The sequence below is a fragment of the Colobus angolensis genome, unplaced genomic scaffold (genome assembly GCF_000951035.1).
Source record: "Colobus angolensis palliatus isolate OR3802 unplaced genomic scaffold, Cang.pa_1.0 Scaffold515, whole genome shotgun sequence".
In the NCBI taxonomy this organism is placed as follows: domain Eukaryota; kingdom Metazoa; phylum Chordata; class Mammalia; order Primates; family Cercopithecidae; genus Colobus; species Colobus angolensis.
In genome coordinates this window covers 369958-387557 of record NW_012118655.1, presented here as the reverse complement: position 1 = coordinate 387557, position 17600 = coordinate 369958, and the positions used below count along the sequence as shown (strand labels likewise).

General features: G+C 42.2%; 1 protein-coding gene across 1 annotated transcript in view; it reads right to left on the bottom strand.

Moving 5' to 3' along the window:
• The window catches only part of CAPN14 (calpain 14), a 40364-nt gene extending 36696 nt beyond the window's left edge, over positions 1-3668 (bottom strand). Inside the window, exon 1 of the mRNA XM_011960582.1 lies at positions 3586-3668. The gene's annotated coding sequence lies outside the window, so the exon portion shown is untranslated. The remainder of the gene's footprint in view (positions 1-3585) is intronic.
• Between the last annotated feature and the right edge of the window lie 13932 nt (positions 3669-17600).

Below are 17600 nucleotides of genomic sequence, written 5' to 3'. Positions count from 1 at the left end.
AAAAAAAAAAAAAAAGAAAAAGGAGTCTCCAAAGGGAACATGCACCTTGGGAGAAGGTGGGGGAGAAGAGGCAGGAAGTCCCTTAACTGGCAATCCCAGGGTGGGCATCCCCTGGGCTGACTGCATGCCTCTATGGAGGTCTAGGAACTCGACTGGTGGAGCTCCCTACTCACCCACAGCCACCCCACTTCCATTTGACTTTATGAGACACTGCATAGCTACAAATCTTTGCAGAGAAGAAGACTCCCTGGAGCACGAGTTGCCATGACCTAGACACAGCTTTCCCTGAGCACAGGAACAACCACTTGCCCTGTGTGGAAGTTGCACCCTGGCGTTGCTCACTGCAGCTGAATCAAATATGAGGCTAGAAGGAACTTAGTGGTCATCCCATTCAGTGCCCCCATATACAGACAGGACCTCGGAGCAGTTCCAGGGAGGCATGGCCTGCTCAGCCTGACTGTTGGGGGAGCCCTGGGGCATCTCTTCTCTCCAGCACAGGCACATCCTCTTTGAACAGCCTCCTCCTAAACTATGACTTCAGTGGGGTCACTCTGTTCCCCTCGAGCTGCCCTGCTCTGACACTTCCCACCCCAAGAGTTAGTGGGACCCCAGTCTGAGAGTCATCCCCTACTCTTTTTCTATCCATTCCCACACTTTCAAAGAGCCAACCCTTCCAATTTTCAAAACAAAATATCAAATGATTCTGAACATTTGACAACACATTTGAACAGGAAAGAGTTTTAAAGCAGATGTAAATTCATTCCTTTTATTTTTTTGCAGGGGCATTTGTGTCTTCAGAGAGTCATGGAATTTGAGCTAGATGAGCGGTCAGACTGAGGTAGCTCTTCTCCTCCTCTGATCCTGCATTTGCCATACGACTGGCCATTTCACATCATACCCTCAAAACCGCACAGCTCATGGCGTCAAGTCCAAATGGCCAGATCTTGGTGTGTTAGTTCCTTTCTGTGTACACAAACCCTCTGCTCTGTCCAAACTTACAAAGGAGATGTCGCTTCCTCCTGACGTCTTCTGCCTCAAATCCCCCTCATCCTTCAAAGCTCAGGGCAAATGTCCCCTCCTCTCCAGAGCCTTCTCTGGAAACCTCTTATCTTCTTCTTGTGGGGCTTTCCTGCCCTTCACTCACACTCACGAACTGGGGAGAGGATGCTGGTTAACAGCCCCCTCTTCTACCAAGCCCACTCCCCGGCTGGAAGACTTGGCCAGTGATTTTAGGCTCTGATTAACGCTACTCCAGAAAATCAAGGTATGCAGTTAAAAACCCAGGAAAATTTTTGGAAAAAGTAAGCCAATTAGAAACATCTCAAAAAACACAAAAAGAAAAGAAACTATTTGACAGTAAATACTAGAGCTAAACACCTACAAACTATATGATACAATCCCATTCCTGGTTATTATCCAACAGAAATGCTTAAATTTATGCACCAAAAGACATGTACATCAATACTCACAACAGAAATATGAAAAATAGGTCGGGCGCGGTGGCTTAAGCCTGTAATCCTAGCACTTTGGGAGGCCGAGACGGGCGGATCACGAGGTCAGGAGATCGAGACCATCCTGGCTAACCCGGTGAAACCCCATCTCTACTAAAAAAGTACAAAAAACTAGCCAGGCGAGGTGGCGGGCGCCTGTAGTCTCAGCTACTCGGGAGGCTGAGGCAGGAGAATGGCGTAAACCCGGGAGGCGGAGCTTGCAGTGAGCTGAGATCCGGCCACTGCACTCCAGCCTGGGCGAAAGAGCCAGACTCTGTCTCAAAAAGAAAAAAGAAAAAAAGAAATACGAAAAATATCCCCAAATGAAAACTACCCAAATGTCCATGAACACGGATAAATATTAATAATATCCATATAAATGGATATCATATCCATTTATACAATGAAATACTTCACAGCTCTGAATTACATGCTGCAATATGAATGAGATCCACAAACAATACTGAGTAGAAAAAATTCAGACACAAAAACTCTTTGATTCCATTTACATAACTTTCTTTTTTTTGAGACGGAGTCTCCCTCTGTCGCCGGGGCTGGAGTGCAGTGGCCGGATCTCAGCTCACTGCAAGCTTCGCCTCCCGGGTTTACGCCATTCTCCTGCCTCAGCCTCCCGAGTAGCTGGGACTACAGGCGCCCGCCACCTCGCCCAGCTAGGTTTTTTTGTATTTTTTAGTAGAGACGGGGTTTCATCGTGTTAGCCAGGATGGTCTCCATCTCCTGACCTCATGATCCGCCCGTCTCGGCCTCCCAAAGTGCTGGGATTACAGGCTTGAGCCACCGCGCCCGGCCTCCATTTACATAACTTTCTAAAGTGACAAAACCAATCTATATGTTATAAATTAGCTTAGTGGCTACCCTTGAGGTCGAGCGATCTATCACCAAACCAATTATATCACTGATAGTTACATCAATTCCATTCCTTTTCTACTGCTTGTTTTGATAGTCAGGAGAGAGATTTACAAGGGAGTTTGAAAAGTGGGAGAATCAATTCATTTCAACAAGGCTTTATTGCATTGCATGCTTCCCCATGGGCCAGGCATTGCCCTAGATGGTAGGGGTACAGGATGGATTAGACAGAATTTCTGCCCCTGAGGAAGTCACAGTCCAACGACCAGGCTCACACTCTAGAAAGGGCCCTCACTCTTCAGAATGAGGCACCCACTTTGTGAAATGGCCAGTACCTAACTCATCCAAGAATTCTCCCCCTAGAAAATCAAAGGTACCCCTCACCCTATCAGGCCTGAAAGATGTACCCAGGCTGAAAAACCTAGGTACCACCCACCAAAACATTATCATCCTGTGCCTCCATAGAAGAGGGTTATAAGCGGAACTGAGAGCCGACTGCCTCCCTCCGGAGTCCTCCAGAGCCTTGATGAGTGATTTCCAGTGCCCATAGGCCAGCAGACCACCCAGACAAGGGCAATTTTGAGATTTCTAGTCTAGGCAAGGGCCGTGCCAAGCACCACACTGACAGCTATCATCTGAGGCACAATTTCACTCTTACGGTGTGGTCACCGTCCCAGTGTGTTCTTCACATCTAATTTCATAGAGGAAGTCAGCCCAGCCCCACTGCTTATTAGAACCAGAGAGCAGTCGGCCTCCTTGACTCTGAGGATCCCATAAGGCCTCAGTGAGAAACTGGCTGCCTCCAGATTCCCTCTTACCAAGAGGCTCAGGAGACCACTGGGATGGCCTGTGTTCTGGGAAATGACAGCACCTAGCAGCATCAATAACTCTACTAAATGACTTCGAGAGAAACCAGAGCTGGAGGGACCTCAGAAATTACCCAGGCCCAAACATACTCCCATCTCTTTTTTTTTTTTTGTAGTGAGGAGATTGGGGCCAAAGTCTATTCCTGAAGTCTATTCCTCAAGGTCACACTAATAAGTGATGGCAAAACTGAGGACAAAATTGAAATCTCCAGACTCCAGGGCTTTTTCTGTATATACTCACCTACAAAGCTCAAACCAGGAGAAGCAAATACCTTCCTCTCACCTTCTAAACCCAGACCCTGTAGAGTCTCATAGGGCCTCTGGGCTAACTTGGACCCACCCTTGGAACTAAAGAAACTTACCTGCACAGAGATTTTGCTTCTTTAAGCACCTGGGTAGGCTCTAATCCTGGTGCAGTCAGAAACCTGTAGCCTGAGACCACCTCTTATATATGGGTCCTTTCTACACATGGTGTTTGGCCAAGAATTTGCAACCCCACCTCCCAGGACCTTGGCTCCTCCCCACGGTGTGTTCTCTGGAAGGGAGTGGAGTACCCAGGGCTTTGTGACTGGATTACACAAATCCAGTTATTTCTTTAGAACACCATACAGAGAGAACCTGTTCCAGAAATGCCTTGATGAGAGAGTTAGTCATCTTCTCACTTTCAACCCTGGGGAGAGTATTTTCAGGTGAGACCTAGAAAAGCATCTCACTGCAGGAGCACATGACCCCACTTGCTCACCTCCCCACCACTCCCAGGACACCAAAGAACCAAGACAGAGATTCCTGTACATCCCTATGTTTAAACTAACATTGACAGAAGCCTAGAAAGTATTTTTAAGAGGTGGCTGTGGGTTTTCTTTTACGATTGTCAGAGTCTGATGCAGCACTCAGGGATGTCTTCTGCTAAGGAGGAAATCTGTGATTCATTTGTGCTATTGAGATAGCTCCCTCTTCCTTCCCAACCTACTTTCCACATCCCCCATTTTGGCCATCTGGGACTCAGAATATTGGCCTCCCATTGGTTATCTCCTCACAGTTCACCCTGGGTCCCATTGCTCCAAATCTGGTTGTTCTTCCCTTAAAGTTTTTCCTGGCCCTCCTGTGGTTGCTCTAGACGTCTTCACTCCCCCCCACCACCACCCCCAAATCCTTCTCCTAGGCTTCTGCCACCACTTGCACAGATTTTCATCATAGCAGCTTAGTCGGTTCCAGCTTGCCGGCCTCCACGCTTGCACACCTAGGATCCCCATACCTAGTACCCAGGAGGTGCTCAATATGTGTCAGTGAAATCAGAGTCCCTTCCCTGTGGAAATCCTCTGTCCTCTTCCTCCCCGCCTGCTTCTTGGCGTTTGCCTTGACTCTAATCTCTGCAACTCAATCATTTTGTGTGATTATCACTCCACTCATTTTATTAGTACTGATAAATTAACTAATATTGAGAATAATAGCCAACATGTTTTGAGCACTTATGACATGCCAAACACAATGCTAAGCACATTGCATGCAGAATCTCATGGAATCTTCACAACTTTGTGAGGCTATTATTATCCACATTCTACAAAAAGAAGACGGAGGCACAGCATGGCAACTCGCCCAAGATAACCACAGCCAGTAAACAGCAGAGATGGGGCTAAAGTCCCAGGGAGTCAGGTTGCACTAACTTTTTCTCATCTTTGTCAAGGAATTGTCTCCCTGCCACTGTCAAATCAAATCCAAAGCTTTCTTCCTGAGCGCAACACTTTCTGGAGCCTTCCCCCTGCCTCATGCACGAAATAGCCACCCTTCCTAGCACAGGTCTGAAGGTGTTACGGGGATAGTAGAAGCAGTGGATTTAGGAAGACCACTATTATTATTGATCTGTCTCCCAGATATAACCTTTTCATTTTCATCTCCTCATCCTGGCCCTTAGTTATTTTCCCCCTTCTATTCATCATCTTTTCAGGGACTCCAGGTGAGGGGCTTCCGTTCATCCCTTGGGACAGTACCCTGCCCCTGACACAGGGCTAGGCTCACTCTATGTCTGAGTTGTTGCTATGGTCATCACTGGGCTTATTATAAATTGTACTGCGGATTCACAGAGCCATCCAGATGCAGAGGGTAAGGCCCAAGGGCCATTTCCTCCCATGACAACTCTTGAAAGTTATTGTCCTGGGTGACAGGAAACAGATGGCCAGGGAGGCTCACCAGCCTTGCACAGCAGCACTGTGGCCTTTTGACATCTCAGAGGTCATACATCCCTTCCCCAGGCTTCCGATTGTCACCCAGGACAGACTAGTATGCCTGAGAAAAAGGCAGTGAACTCAAGTGCATCTGGTGATGAGCCTTCTGTCTCTGCAAGGCACAGGCAGTCCTGACCCACAGTGGGCTGTGGACCAGAAGTGGGTTGGCAAGTTTGTGATTTATGACTAGAAATTTACTTTCCTGTGGAAACAAGATTTTAGGAGTCATGAATTTCCCAGAAAGGCTTTGGTGGTCTTCACAGGCTCAGGAGCAGTAGAACCGGAGCACGTGCTGGAGTTCTAAGTCCTGGAGGCAAAGCAGAGGGAAACCTGTTCCTTGGCTGTGTTGCAGTGGAGTACTGGAAAACTAGGGTTAGCTCGAGAGTCAGAAACACAAATGCAGGTTCACTAACTTTGTGAAGCTGGGCAAGCCATTTCCTCTTTCTGGGACTCAATCACATGAAACACAATTGTGCTCATCCTCTCTCTACTTTCTGTTACAACATATATGATTCTGTTTGGGACCAGCCTTAAGCAAACATTCAAAGGAGGTCAAATGCATCTGTGGCACCTTCTAATGTCCTACTTTCCATTTCTTCTAGAAGAGTCCAAGTGCCCTAAATAATCTGCCTCTCTCACAAACCTAATTGCTCTCTAAAGTTTCTCCTTCCTTTCCCTCTAATCAAAATTCTCATTCCTTCAGGGCATGGGAAAGCAATTGAATTGAATTCCTGATGTCTCACTACTGTGTGAATAGCTTACAAGTCCTTAACCTCACCATAATATTTGCATTTTTTAAAATAGAAAACTCCTTTTCCAAATGAATCCCCGATTGTTGGAATTTGGGGCACTGAAATAAGAAGTAAAAAAATCCAGTTGAGGAATAAAATAGAGTACCTGAGATAGTAAATAGTGACTGCTCCAAGGTGACCTTTCATGGGCACACAGGTTATTTATGGGGCTTCATTAGACTCACATTAAGGAACAAGCAAAACTGTTTTGTATCCAACATAACTGTAAATAAGAAAAGCTACTGAAACGCCTATGGCTAAGCTCTAACCATTGATTCTCTGTTTTGCCAACATAAGAGTAAAGCAAGAAAGTCATGGGATATCATTACCCTGGCCAGGGTTACTTCTGGCAGCCCCACAGACAAGGGATGTCAGGCTGTGGTGGCTGCAGCAGCACCAAAGCTTCATAAAACTAACTGACGTCTGGGAGCGGTGGCTCACGCCTGTAATCCCAACACTTTGGGAGGCCGAGGCAGGTGGATCACGAGGTCAGGAGTTCGAGACCAGGCTGACCAACAAGGTGAAACCCCGACTCTACTAAAACTACAAAAATTAGCTGGGCATGGTGGCACGCATCTGTAATCCCAGCTACTCAGGACGCTGAGGCGGGAGAATCGCTTGGACCAGGGAGACAGAGGTTGCAGTGAGCTGAGATCACGCCACTAACCAACAAGTCATGCTACTCCTTGATGTTTTTTTCCACCTGATTTTTGTTCATTTGGTTACACATTTTCAAAACCAGGATCCAACAAGGAAAAGAGAAGGCTTTGATTTGTGAGTGGGAGAAAGGGCAATAACAAGTTCAGAAGAATGAAAGGAAAAATTGATGATTCCATATATAACTTTCAAGCATTAGAAATCTATCCAAGAACCAAGATAATAAAAAGAGGCTTTGTGGCGTAGCTCATAAATGAAAAGTCATGGCCAAGGTTTCAAAGTAAATTCCAAGACCTAAGTTATTAAATCCTTCACATTCACAATCTTTTTAGAATGTCATAGAAAATATTCTTTAAGAAATTCATTGTGAAGTTTGAAAATAAACACAGACAAGCTATTTTCTCAACAGAAGGGTGTTTTCCTAAGTTCTCAGAGAGCTAATTAAAATTTCAATAACGTTTATTCATAACAAACAATTTGAGTGAACTCTGATTGACAAGGACTGCTCTGTCTGGGGAGGGCTTGGGGACAGCGCCGTGAGTCATGCCCATCAGGGAGGCAAGGCAGGTACAATGCACGTTTTTTATTTTCTGCCTCTATTTTAATTGTGTACTTGGCATTGTTTAATGGGTCCAAATCAATACACTACTAAGGAACATATTTCTAGCCATTCTCTTCCTGACCCTTTCTTTGTTCCTGACATCATTTTCTCCAAGTGTCTCACAGTTTTACCTTTGTTTATCTGCCTTTTTGGGGTTTGGTTTTTTTGGTTTATTTCTGGCTTTGTTTTCCTTTTGATCTGTAAACTACCTATCTTTCTTGGCAGAAAAGTATTTGTATTTGCCATTATGATGCTCATGACAAGGAAATCTGATTGCCAAGGAGAACAGCGTGGTTTCTGCATTTCCTCCCAAGAGATGGTTGCGAGGTTTCTGTTTCATGTCATTGGGGTATAGTTGGAAAGAAGCCCTGATGGTAAATAAACCATGACTAATTTCAAGGATACAAAAGTGAGTAAGACATTGCAACTGATGCCCAAAAGATGCAAGAAAAGAGGTACAAAGGGCCTTGAAGTCAGCAGCACCCCAGCCAGAGTAAGGACTCTAGCACAGTTGCCAAGATAGCAGCCCCAATTCCTAGGAGTTTTTCGCACATAACCCTCTGAAGCAATGTATCTAGCATGGAGGCATCAGGTCTATCAGTCAAAGGAATTCCTTACCTTAACAACTATGCCAAATAGCCATCCTAAGGCTTGCATTATCTTAAAATAGAGGGATTCTCTATATACAGAAAATAACACACTTTTATGGAGTTGAGTGGGCAAAATTTTTCAATAGAACATGGAAGACACTTATGTTGAAATGCATTTTCCTCCTACGGTTCCATGGAAAGGTTTATCTGTGCCTTTCAAAGCATAAAAGACCAAACTTCCCCTCAACTGAAAAGCATATCTGGTAAGTCTTTGAGTCTGGGCTTTATTGAAAGAGGAAGCAGCTCTGAAAACACTAGTCACCTAGGTGGCCTTCATACCTGCGCCTTCCGAACACATAGCACCTTCCACTTTGACTTGCCCTCTCTGGAATTATGTGGAGTTTGCATCCTAGAAAGACCTTACGTTTGGAGCCAGATCAACCTGTGGTTTGACCCTGACGCTACTCCTTACTAGTCGGATAGCCTCAAGATAGCAACTAACCTCTAAGAGCCTCAGTGTTATCATCCACAAAATGGGAATGATAGATACTTTACATGATTAGTGGAAAAATTCAATTGTTTGTATAGTAATGAATATAAAACATTTAATCCAGGGGCTGGACTAAATGGGTACTTAATATGCATTCAATACATTTTTTGAAAATTGTAATTGTGATTATTCACTAATGATTGGATTTGGTGCTTACTGAGAGGTTTTTGAGAACCTTTTAACCCCTTGGACTAAGTGTGATTGGTCTATAGGATATCCAGGTGAAAGTGTCATAAATAGATCTGGAGTTCAAAGTGTTATGGAGTGAATGTTTGCATTCTCCCAAAATTCATAGGTGGAAATCCTAACCCCCAATGTGATCATATTAGTAGGTGGAGGCTTGTGGAGATACTTAGGTCACGAGGGTGGAGCAATGAATGGGAGTTACGAATGGGAGTTATGAATGGGATTAGGGCTCTTATAAAAGGGACCCCAGAGAGCTCTCCTGCCAACTTTCCACCATGTGAGGATACAACAAGAAGTTGACAACATGCAACCTGGAAGAACCTGGTTCACCAGAACCCAGCTATGCTGGTGCCCTGATGTCGGGCTTCCAACCTCCAGAGCAGTGAGAAATAAATGTCTATTGTTTATAAGCCATCCAATCTACAGCATTTTGTTACAGCAGCCTAAACTGACTAAGACAAAAGGAGAAGTGTAAACGGGAGACAGGAATGTTTAAGGTTATCAGCATGCAGATGCAGAGAGAAGCAGAAATCTTGCAAGTGGGTGATATTACGGTAGTAAATTGATTACCTTTGGCTCACCCTCTATCCAGAGTTTTCACTAGCCAATGTGACCGCCCTTCAAATATAGCTTTAAAATTTTTAGCTCCTTAAATTATTCACACAACACAGTTTAGTGTGACCAGTTCCGTCACTGTTAAATATGTCCCATCAGACCACATCTGGAGCACGTAAGTCAGTTCAACATCCAACCCTTCAGAAAGACAATGACACCTCCTCTACTCTGCCTCATTCCAAGTACTAAGCTTCTGTTTCTTTTCCTTTCTTTCTTTCTTTCTTTTTTTTTTTTTGATGGAGTCTTGCTCTGTTGCCCAGGCTGGAGTGCAGTGGGGCAATCTCGGCTCACTGCAACCTCTGCCTCCCAGGTTCAAGTGATTCTCCTGCTTCAGCCTCCCAAGTAGCTGGGACTACAGGCACCCACCACCACACGTAGCTGATTTTTTGTATTTTTAGTAAAGATGAGGTTTCACTATGTTGGCCAGGCTGGTCTCAAACTCCTGACCTCATGATCCACCTGCCTTGGCCACCCAAAGTACTGAGATTACAGGCATGAGCCACCATGCCCAGCTACTTCTGTTTCTTTATCTGGGAGAATAATGACATTTTGAGCTGTCATTGTGCAAATGAAATGAAGTCATCTATTTAAGAACACTGAGCGTAACACGTGACATATCAATGTTGATAGTCATTTTTTCCTATGTTTGTTTTCATACAGCCTGAATCTCATCATCATTTTTCACAACTACATCTCAGTATTGATCCACATTGAGTGTGTCATCAGTTAAATATCTTGTCTCTTTAACATGTGAATTTTGTCCCATCCTGTAAAGGAAAAGCCTTTTGAGAAGAGCCTGGGGCAGTGCTGTAGTATCCTTGTGGCTATCAGTGGAGAACTCCTCAAACTGACTGCTTGCTCCTGAGACTCTTCTACAGTCTCAGCTTCCATTGATGGCACCACCATCTACCCAGGCTCCCAGGAAAGAACACTCAGTACACAACACACATACACATTTACGTATGAAGGCTTCCATATACACCCAAATATATATGCCTGTTAAAGCTGAGAAGATACCACATACCAGATGCTTTGCTTTAGTAGAATATTTTTTTATCCAGCCAAAAGGAAAAAATAAGTGTTGAAAGAGATCATCATGCCCAAGCCAAGGGGTGGGGAAGTTGAGGTGAGGAGAGAAAAAAGAATCCAGACAGGTACCAGGATATCATTGAAATCATGAACAAAACAAGAAAGCTGACATCTTTGTTATTTTCAACATTGTTCTGAAAATTCTAGCCAAAATACAAAATATACATTATAAACCAACACAGTATTAATAAAAAAGGAAAGCACTAGTTGATAATCTTTATATAAGTTGAAAAACAAAGAATAAACTAAAATCAAATTAATAAGTACTAAATAAAATAACTATATATATTGTTTAAATTAATGGGATTGCTATATATAACAATAAGACGTTAGAAGTTACCATAATAGAAATATCTCATTTGCAATAACAATAAACTACAAAATATCTGAGAATAATCAAGGAAGGTTTTTGACTATTTGAGGAGAACTATAAAAAGTTTATAGAGATATAAAAGATTTGCGAATAAATAGACAGTCATGTCATATTCCTGGAGGGAAAGATTAAGTATTAAAAGGATGTCATTCCTAAAATTAATTCCCAGTTTTAATGAGATTCTGATTAAGAGATCCCAATGATTCTGTTTTGTAAGACAGAGAAGAGACAAGGACAAGGTAATTAGCAAAATATTAAAATTAACTTGGATTAGACACAGACAAAAGATTAATCATGTCCTTACTGTAAAACTTAAAAAGTCTTTCAAAACAATAAGAAAAACACTAAATGCTTTTAGAAAAATGAGGGAAAAAATAGACAATGGGAAAAATATAAATGGTTAATAAACAATTTCAGAAGTTTTTCATAGTAAAATATATACTGATTTTTTAAAGTCTATCATTTCTCATTTCCCAAATTAATGGATATTTTAAAATAATAAGGTTTAGATTATTAAATGAGAGATAACTACATTTTAATAAAATGAAAATATTTTAAAATAGTAACATACAGGGCTGGAGAGAGAGAAAAAATGTAGGAACTCTGACATCATTGTGGTAAGTGTATAAATTGATGTGCCTCTTTGGGAAAGCAATTTGGTGATAAGTATCAAAAGCATTAGTAATATTTCCAGTAGTTTCATTTATTAAATATGTACAAAGAAAATAAAACCATAGATGAATATTTACAAAATGTTCATCTTTCAATGATGATCACAGAAACAGGATAGATAACTCTGAAATAGAGTTTTTATTATTGTTGACAATAATTTTGCAAATGACTTATCTGTCCATCACTGAATGTAGTTAATTAGATTATAGAATTTCCATATAGCTGAATATTAGCATTCACTTGAATTTAATTATTGGAATATTTTTCAGGATATCTAAAATTACTGGTGGTATGGTGTTGACTGGGGGAAAATATCAGACGGCAAGTTAAATATATGTGCACAAAAGAAAAGACTGAAGTAAAATTACCCCCAAATTGTCATAATTACTTTTCAATTTCAATTGGAAAAAATAAAAGACAGAAAGAGGGAGAGGAGGAGGAAGACAACGATGAAAACAAGAAGAAAGTGAGAATATCTAAGAAATTTTAAAAATATACTAGTAAGGGAGGGTGACTATTCATACCAGATATTAAAATTTAACAAAAGTTGCTGTAATTTAAATGACATAATTCTAATTTAGGCAAATAACTCATGGAAACAAAATAGATAACTCTGAAATAAGGATTATGTTACCCAATAATTTATAATAATTTATTTTTAAGAAGGCGCGACAAATCAAAAGAGAACAGAAGATCATTGAACCGAAAGAACTAGTAAAGAATGCGGAAATAATTCCTGATGGATTATCACCCCAAACTTTAATACCCCACTTTGTCTGCCTGTGTATTTTTAAATAACCCATACTCATAGCTTCTGCCTTTATCAGGTTCTCTGTGCTCACGGACATTTTTGTAGTCATAGACTTATCTGTTATAACATATAAGGTTATAATAATTGGCCAACTGCAGCTAATTCACATTTCTAATCTTTCTGTTTGCTTGTCAAAAGCCACATCAAGAATGAGTCAATGTCAGTGCCTGCACCAGCCCTGTGCAGGGTTAAAAGAGAGCTTTTCTGCTCAAGGCACTTCCTCTATCTCCCCTGGCAAAGAGACAGACACATAAACAACACTTACAGCCCAGGAAAGATGCTCAGGAACTGGTGTTGGTCCTGGGGTCCTTCAGCACTGGATTTTCCTGCTTTGGGTGTTTCTCTTACTCAAGCGAGGCTGTTGTGTGGGATGGTGCAATCAAGATCCTGCTGGCAGGAACAGACTGATATATTTGGGTTTGGAACTAATAACTTGTTTCTGCTTTTGCTTTGATCAAGCAGCTCAGAGCCCAATGTGATGGCTGCTCACCTCTGGGGGCCTCTTGCTCACCTCTCTCTGACATTTCTGTCCCACCCACCTGCCCATTCCCCTCATATCAGCTGCCTCAAGGGTTCATTTATTTTTTAGAATTCAAGAGATTTCGGTAAGCTGCCTCCCGCTTTTTGTGGACTGAGGGGAAAGTGAGTAGGATGATCGATAGCTCAGTCAAGGATGCCGGTGTGGGCAGTTTCCTCCCTCTCTGCGCCTGAGTTTCCCGCTGGGAAATATCCCTAGCCCCCTCTTCAGGATTGCCGTGAGGACCAGATGCCCACGCTCTGGAAACATATGTGCTACAAAAGCAGACCCTGGCCATAATTGGGAGATTTTCTAATTATAGCTCACATCTTGCAGGTAGCAAATGTCTTGCCTTTGGAAGTTGAGGTTCTTAGAAACTGAGCTGTGGAGGTTCATCAAGCAGGCAGCTTATTAAAACCAGACACACACCACTGCCTCTCACGGTGTGGGCTTTCCTCTGTGAAATGTTGGATTTCTCAGGTGAGCTCTGTTCCTGCTGCACCTAGGGATGAAACTGACTTTCTGCCGAGGAGAGCTGCTATGTACCAGAGAGCCGCATCCCAGCGATTGGTACCGATGGTATGAAGGGGGGGGTGTTATTCCTGAACAAGCCATTAACTAGACTCAGCCAGACCCTCTTTCTTCACCTCTTTTTTGGCTTATAAACTTCCTGAGCACAGTTCCCTCACCTGTGTATTTTTATTCCAGACTTCCCTTTCCTTGTGCACGTTCAGTACTCATTCATCCAAAGGGAAAGGGAACTATTTATTGAGCGCTTACTATAGACTTATAAAAAACGTATCAAGTCCTTGACCTACATTGTTTCATCTTATCCCCACAACAACATTGTGAAGTGTCACTGACACTTTTCTGCCTTTGGTGTTTCTCTTACCCTGGTTTCACCAATGAGGACCTTATCCTAAACAGAGGTTTTCACTCGGCCTGATCTCATCAGTAGGAATTGGCTGAGCTGATGCACTTTCACCTCCAACTGAAGTAAACAAAACGAGTACAACACAGCGCCAGGCTGAAGACGTGCCCTGTCTAGTTGAGAGGCAAACAATTTAAACACGTAATTACAGTAAAATATGATGAATGCGGTAACAGAGGTTTACGTGGGGTAGCTTGGAAGTGGAGAGAGGGGTGCAGCCTTCTTATGGGAAAGTTGCTGACTCAGCTCTTCAGAGGGCGGACCACCGCACTGAGCCCTAAGGGATGAGTGGGTGCCTACCAGGCAGAGGGTGGGGAAGGGAAGACTGAGGCTGAGGACAGGGTGTGCAAAGGAGCCCACGTGATGAGGAGTGGGAAGCACCTGTGAAGGCATGGATGCCTGCGTGGTTGCAGGCAGGTCACTCGGATGCAATCGAATTTGGGCCAGGTTGAAAGAGGCCATAGATTCCTAGGATTGTGGACACTTGGCCCCACTTCCTGATTCTTCTAACTCCCCTAGCCAGGGCTCAAACTTGTATTCCAGGTTGCTGCTACAGTTTCCATCTTCTCCCTTTACTTCTGGCCAGACTCTGGGGTTGTGGATGAGAAAGGGAAGTGGCTGTATCCATACCACCCTGAATGCACCCGATCTCATCTAATCTTGGAAGCTAAGGAGGGTTTGGCCTGGGTTAGTACCTGAGTGGGAGAAACGGAAGAGATGGAAAAGTCCTCTGTTTCATAGTGTCATCCCCAAGAACCCACAGCAAACGCCACAGACATCACTACTAACAATTACATTCCTTTGAGTTAATGAGCCATCCTCAGTTAAGACATAAATGAACTGAAAGAAGTTGCTCACTAACTTATTAGGTGCTAGCTTATTAAATAGCTTATTAAATATTACAGCTATTAAATACTAAGCTTATTCAATAGTTTATTCAACAGCTTGTTAAATAGGATGTAAGGCAGTGCCATGTAGTAGATACAAGTAATAATGATTATAATATTAAGAGCTAATATATACTGAACACTCTCAATGGACCAGGCCCTGCACTAAGCACTTTACATGCCTTGTCCCTTTAATCCTGAAAAAAAAGTTATTGCCATCTTTATTTCAGAGACCAGGGTGCTGAGGCTTGAGAGTGAAGCCACTTTCCCCAAGCTCACACAGCAAAGACATGGGGACACCGGGACTCCATCCACTGCAGGTTGTCTGACTGGGAACCCCCATGCACCTGGCAGGTGACAGAAATAGGAGGCATGTGCTGGGTTTGGAAGAGACACCTGGTGGGAGAGAGACCTGTGGAGCCAGATGGGGCTGAAAACAAATGTGGAATGGGAGAAAAGTTGAGTTCCAGGGACGCTACATGTAGCAGGATATGCTTTTTATAAAAAGTCCAAAAACACTAAACCTCAACAATATGTTCTTTCGGTTTGCATTTGTGTGTAACAGTAATTAAGAAGCAAGGGAACAATACACAGTAGATTCAGGATAGCAGTCTCCTCTAGAAAGAAGGAGAAGGGGCAGGAGACAGGATGGGGAGGAGCACATAAGTAGATGTAAATTACTGCTAATTTTTCTAGTCCTCTGTTTGAATGATGGGTTCATTAAGGGTCCATTACATAAATATGTGTTAAGTTTTTAAAAAATATAATAAAAGAGCCAGGTATAGTTTGTCCTGAACCACAATTATGAAAAAAAAATCCAACTTTGTGCATCCAAGGATCAGATTTTTTAAAAATAAAGGATAAAAGGAATAAGAAATGAATAGCCAAGTACTCACTATCAAATTTGAGAGATAATCACCTGGCCAACATGGTGAAACCCCATCTCTACTAAAAATACAAAAATTAGCCAGGCGTGGTGGCTCATGCCTGTAGTCCCAGCTACTTGGGAGGCTGAGGCAAGCGGAGAAACTCTTGAATCCAGGAGGTAGAGGTTGCAGTAGGCCGAGATGGCACCACTGCACTCCAGCCTGGGCGACAGAGGAAAACCCTGTCTCAAAAAAAAAAAAAGAAAAGAAAAAGAAAGAAAACAGTGTATATATAGTTGAAGCTCCTTGTGTTTTGTGTACCCATCCCCAATGCCATTTCCCTTTTTAGTCCCCAGAGAACACCCCATTCCTTTGCTTCTCTTTTAAAAAATTTCAGTGCACATATATGCATCCATGAACAACAGATAGTGGTTTTTGCATGACCGAAAACATTAATGAAATTGTATGATTCTATGCATAATAGCCTACTTCTGGCTTTATTCACTCAACACTATATTTTGGCATCAGTAGCACCACTTTCCTCATTTTTCTCATCTGTAGATTATGCATTTTTTGTAACTTTTATTTCAGGTTCATGGGTACATGTGAAGGTTTGTTACATAGGTAAACTTGTGTCATGGCGGTCTGTTGTACAGATTATTTCATCACCCAGGTGTTAAGTCTAGTACTCAATAGCTCTTGCTTTTTGTTCCTCTCCCTCCTCCCATCCTCCACCCTCAACTAGACCCCAGTGTGCTACAAATTTTATATGAATGTGGCACAATTCATCCATTTACTCGGTGAAGGACATTTAGTTGTTTATATATTTTTGCTGCTACAAATAATGCTACCATCAACATTCTTAGACTTATCTCCCTATGCACATGTGCAAGAGTTTCTCTAGATCATGCCTTGAAATAGAATGGCAGGTCATGCAAATCTTCAGCTTCACGAAGCAATGCCACATAGTTTCCCAAAGTGTTTGTGCCAGCCTGCACACTCACCAGCATTTTATGAGAGGTCCCATGGCTCTACATCCTCACCAACCTTGGTATCATCCAACCTTTTTGTTCTTGCCATTTTGGTGGGTATGGAGTGTTAGTGTGGTTTGGCATTTCTCTAATTACTAACAAGATGCAACATCTTTTCTTGTGTTTATAGGACATTCATGTAGCCTCTTGTAAAAGGCATTTTTGTGGCTCTTGCCAAGTTTTTGTCTATTGGAATGTTTGTCTTTTTTTTATCAATGTACAGGCATTAATTCTATATTCTGGATATGCTTTTGTGGGTTTTTGTGTATGGGAAATATCTTTTCACTCACTTTTTTATTTTTAGTTGAACGACGGTTTTAAATTTTGCTAGTGCTAAACTTAGTTTTTTTCATTTTCAGTTGTACTTCTGATGTCTTGTTTAAAGAATTTTTCCTGACTTTGTGGTGATATATATGCAATCTCTAAAGCAACTTCTGTATATATCAGGTTTCCAAATTTCCTGGCTATTTACTGTGTCATTATTCTATTGGTCTCTGTGCCAAAACCATCTTAACCACTGCAACTTTATAATAATGTCCACTAGGGCAAGTTCTCTTCACTTAGTTGTTGCCATTGCTATGTTACTGTTGTCTTCTTCTCTTCTCTGTTCTCCTTTTTCTTCCCTCCTTCCCCTTCTACCTCTCCCTCTCCTCCTCCTCCTCCTTGTTCCTCTTATCTTCTTTCTTCTCCTGGAATATCTAAGCTATTTTTTACTATTGCTCTATATGTTATACATTTTAGAATCACCTTGTCAATTTCCATGGAAAACCTTATTTAGATTTTGATTTCAATCATATCTCTCAACTATTGAATTTATCAATTATGTTGTAAAGAATTCACATGTTTGTGACATGGAGTCTTTCCATGATGGAACATGACATATCTCTCCCATTTATTTAGAACTTCTTTAATATCTTTCTATAAAGTTTTGTCATTTTTCACATAAAGATCTTGCACATCTTTTGTTAGATTTATCCCTAGGTTTTTG